Below are 4,541 nucleotides of genomic sequence, written 5' to 3'. Positions count from 1 at the left end.
GGCGTCCTCAGCTGGCCTCCAGAGCCATTCGGGGGGTCCGAGGCGAGTCGAGGAACGAGGGAGGGGGGTGGGGTGGGGGTGGATGGGTGGGTGGAGGGGGGGTAAAGGAGAGCGTCTCCTGACAGACCGGCGGAGCTGCTTCTCGCTGCTCGCTCGCTGGCTGCTGTGACGATATGTGAGAGATGGAGGGAGGGAGAGAGAGAGAGAGAGAGAGAGGGAGAGAGAGAGGAGAGTGCAGGGGGGAACCTGCCATGCAGATATCAGCAGTTAAATTTAAACCACCCTCCCCTGAGCCCCCCCCTTCCCGACCGGCACCATATGCCCCCCCCGACAGGAGGCTTGAGCCTTTTTGGAGTGCGTCCCATTCTTAATCGCTTTTGACCGCACCGTTGCACCCCGGGGAGTGTGTGTGTGGGAGGTGGGAGGTGAGGTGGGGGGGTGGGGGGGGGGGGGGGGGGTTCGGACAATTGTTGCTTAATCCTGACGTCACGACAAGCGGCAGGAGAGCACACCGGCGGAGTTTCCTCTCTCACCGTCTTCCTGCGAATTTCTCCCGGAGTGGGTGGGGCTGCAGCTAACACACATGGGCTCCCAACGCTTTGCGCGCCGCTTCAAACGGAAGCGGGTTACCTTGCGACGCAGTCTAGCGGGGGGGGGGGGGTCACAGACGGTTGGGTCACAGACAAGCGGTCTTCCTCCCTCGGCGGACGTCAAGCGCCGTAATAGAATTATGGGCATTGTTTAGCTTTAGCCGGCGCGCGGAGCCAAAATAAACCCCGTTAGTTTTCTATTTTAGAGTCGGCCCTTTTTAACGGACGGGGGGAAAATATCGGCCCGATTGACCTGTAGATGTGGAGGGGTGTGTGTGTGTGTGTGTGTGTGTGTGTGTGTGTGTGTGTGTGTGTGTGTGTAGGAGACCTGAATTGCGTCAGAGCCTGAGCGTCCTCCGGCTGTCAGTTGCCCCCCTCCCTGACACGCCGCCGTTAATCCCAATGCCAACTCTCTGTTCTTCCACCTAGTTAGGCTAGTTAGCTCGTGGCTAATGGGTAGCCACAAAACCACCGCGATTTCGACACACTAATGCATCTGTTGACTCCACATGCTATTGGTATCGGCATATTGGTATCGGCATATTGGTATCGGCATATTGGCATCGGCAAATTGGTATCGGCATATTGGTATCAGCATATTGGTATTGGCATCGGCATATTGGTATCGGCATATTGGCATCGGCATATCGGTATCGGCATATCGGTATCGGCATAGGCATATTGGTATCAGCATATTGGTATCGGCATATTGGTATTGGCATCGGCATATTGGTATTGGCATATTGGTATATTGGTATCGGCATATTGGTATTGGCATATTGGTATTGGTATTGGCATCGGCATATTGGTATCGGCATATTGGTATCGGCATCGGCATATTGGTATCAGCATATTGGTATCGGCATATTGGTATCAGCATATTGGTATCAGCATATTGTATCGGCATATTGGTATATTGGTATCGGCATATTGGTATTGGCATCGGCATATTGGTATCGGCATATTGGTATTGGCATCGGCATATTGGTATCAGCATATTGGCATCGGCATATTGGTATCAGCATATTGTATCGGCATATTGGTATTGGCATCGGCATATTGGTATATTGGTATCGGCATATTGGTATTGGCATCGGCATATTGGTATCAGCATATTGGTATCGGCATATTGGTATTGGCATCGGCATATTGGTATTGGCATATTGGTATTGGTATATTGGTATTGGTATTGGTATTGGCATCGGCATATTGGTATCGGCATAGCGGATATCGAGTCGTATCAAATATCACAAGCTTTCTGCCGTTTCCATGGAAACAGACATCATGATTGAAAAACAATGGGCGACAGAACCACCGCGTGCAACAAAAACAAAACAAAATACAAGCAAATAAATGAAAGTTGGTGTAAAAAAAACAAAAAAAACAACCACCTCTGGACGGGGTTTCCACGGTTACGCCCCCGGCAGCATGAGGTAACTTTACACCGCCCCGCCGATCGCAAACATCTCAAAATTCGCCGCACTGACAGCTCGGAGAGCGGCACGACGGAAAGTTTCCAACGAGCCATCGCTCCCCTATGGCCGCGCGTGCGTGCGTGCGTGTGTGTGTGTGTGTGTGTGTGTGTGTGTGTGTGTGTGTGTGTGTGTGTGTGTGTGTGTGTGTGTGTGTGTGTGTGTGTGTGTGTGTGTGTGTGTGTGTGTGTGTGTGTGTGTGTGTGTGTGTGTGTGTGTGTGTGTGTGTGTGTGTGTGTGTTGTAGAAGCATATATATGCACGTGTGTATGCACATGGTCAGCAGGATCACGTTACCGCTACCCAGGGTGTTTACTCTCACCGGTTATTTTAGATTGAGGAAAAAATTGCGAGAGGAATTAAAGTCGGGCTGCACGGTGGAGGAGTGGTTGGCCGTCTTACCTCACGGGGGGGGGTCCCCGGTTTGAATCCCGCTGAATCGTTCCGGCAGTTGTCTTGGACGTCGTCTGGGACGTCGTCTGGGACGTCGTCTCGACAGCGCAGGGGCTTCGTTTAATTTGTGTTGAACCCGTTTCAAGTGAAAACGCCTCGTTTCAGAAAAGTTTCGCATTTACACGCCAACGTTTCTGGAAATGACAGAACCACTGAAAGTGCACTCCCCCCCCCCCCCCTTTCCATGGAGACGGAGTATTTTCAAAAAGTTGTCGGGATTGTTATTAAAATCTGACACGTTGTTCGTATTATCCACCTACTGAGCGTGTGCAGAAGAAGTATTTACAGCTGCAGCTGCAATCCTCCAAATGCAAGGAACGTTTTAGCTTTTCCAGTTGAAAACAGAGCGTCTCCCTGCTGCTCCCTCCTTCCCCTGCCACACCTGGTGCTCGTGATCAATCGTCTGTTGCGTTCAGGGGCAATGGGAGATAACATTATAATGATAAAAAAAAAAAAAGAAAACAGAAATGCAATAAAAATCCTAAAATCTTTGCCAAAAAAGAAAAAAACAACCTTCTACTCTATTTCAATAGTCCCAACACAATATCTGTAATATGGATCATTTATAGGTTGAAATAGGCTTTCCCGTGTGTTTTTACACACATTCTGAATCTACGGAAAGGAAATCAAGTAAATACTTGGAAATTAAACGTTTTTGCTTATTGCGGATATTTTAAGATCTACAATCACATTTTAAAACTGAAAAAAAACACTTAAATTGACATTTCAACCTCATTAACTGACTCATCATTAAGTTGAATACCCTAAATGATGTGTGAGCTATAAAGACATTATCATCCATGACATTTTGACCCCCAGATCTTACATTTTAACCTCCTAAATTAACATTTTAACCTCCTAAAATAACTTGTTGACCCCAAATATAACATTTTGACCTCCTAAATTAACATTTTAACCTCCTAAATTAACATTTTAACGTCCTAAAATAACATGTTGACCCCAAATATATAACATTTTGACCTCCTAAAATTACATTATAGCTCTAAAATAACATGCAGCTCTCCTAAAAGGACATTTTGACCTCCAAATATTACATAACACACCAAAAATGTGATTTTTGACTGCCATTGGCATCACCATTGGCATTTTGACCCTCCCAAAATTGCATTACGGCCCCCAAAATGACACTTCTGTCTTTGCAGTCGCCTTCATTGCTCTTCAACAGTAAATCATCTTGAGGTTTCTGCGTCTCATAACTCACTGTAACAAGACAGGAATACAACATGGACCTCCCGCCGGAGGTGACGTGGCGTACACCGGCGAGGAATCATCGGCACGAGGGGGAGGCGAGAGAAAAGTCTTCTTTAATTTGAAGTTTATTGAGCGGTGATTTGTTGTTTCGCTGCCATGTGAAACCGTGCAAACGTTTTCCACTGCGGTGTGCCAGCACGGTGTCATGAAGACACACACACACACACACACACACACACACACACACACACACACACACTCCCTGACCCTCCTCTTCCTCCTCCTCCTCCTCTGCGGGTTTAAAAGCAGAAGTATTTACGACTCAGCAGTCTGCAGTTCCTGGAGCTCTGCTCAACATGTGGGATGACCCGCCGGGGGTTAAAGATAGACCGTGGGGGGGGTGGGGTGGTGGGGTAGGGGGGGGGGGGGGGGGTCTGTCTGCGCACCTGCCTGTCTGTCTTCAACATGTACCTGCATTTCTTACTCAACACACACACACACACACACAGAAAAAAAATTAAAAAAATAAAATATCTATTATTAAATAAATATATCAATAAGATGAATTTAGTTTTTTTTAACAATTTGTAAAAAAAAAAAAAAAGATATTCTAAATAATTGAACGAAGAAACAAACCACTGCACAAATACACAATAAAAAAAAAAACACTCAAATATTCTCTTGTAAATTATACTTTACTAATGATATTCAAATAGCAGGAATTTGCAGTTGCTATTTAATGGATTAATAAAGAAAGTATTACTATTTTTAGAGGTAAACTTTTATCTACATCAACTTACCAGGAACTATTTGAG

Source organism: Lipophrys pholis, assembly GCF_963383615.2.
Source record: "Lipophrys pholis genome assembly, chromosome: 23".
In the NCBI taxonomy this organism is placed as follows: domain Eukaryota; kingdom Metazoa; phylum Chordata; class Actinopteri; order Blenniiformes; family Blenniidae; genus Lipophrys; species Lipophrys pholis.
Note: the sequence above shows the minus strand (reverse complement) of the source record.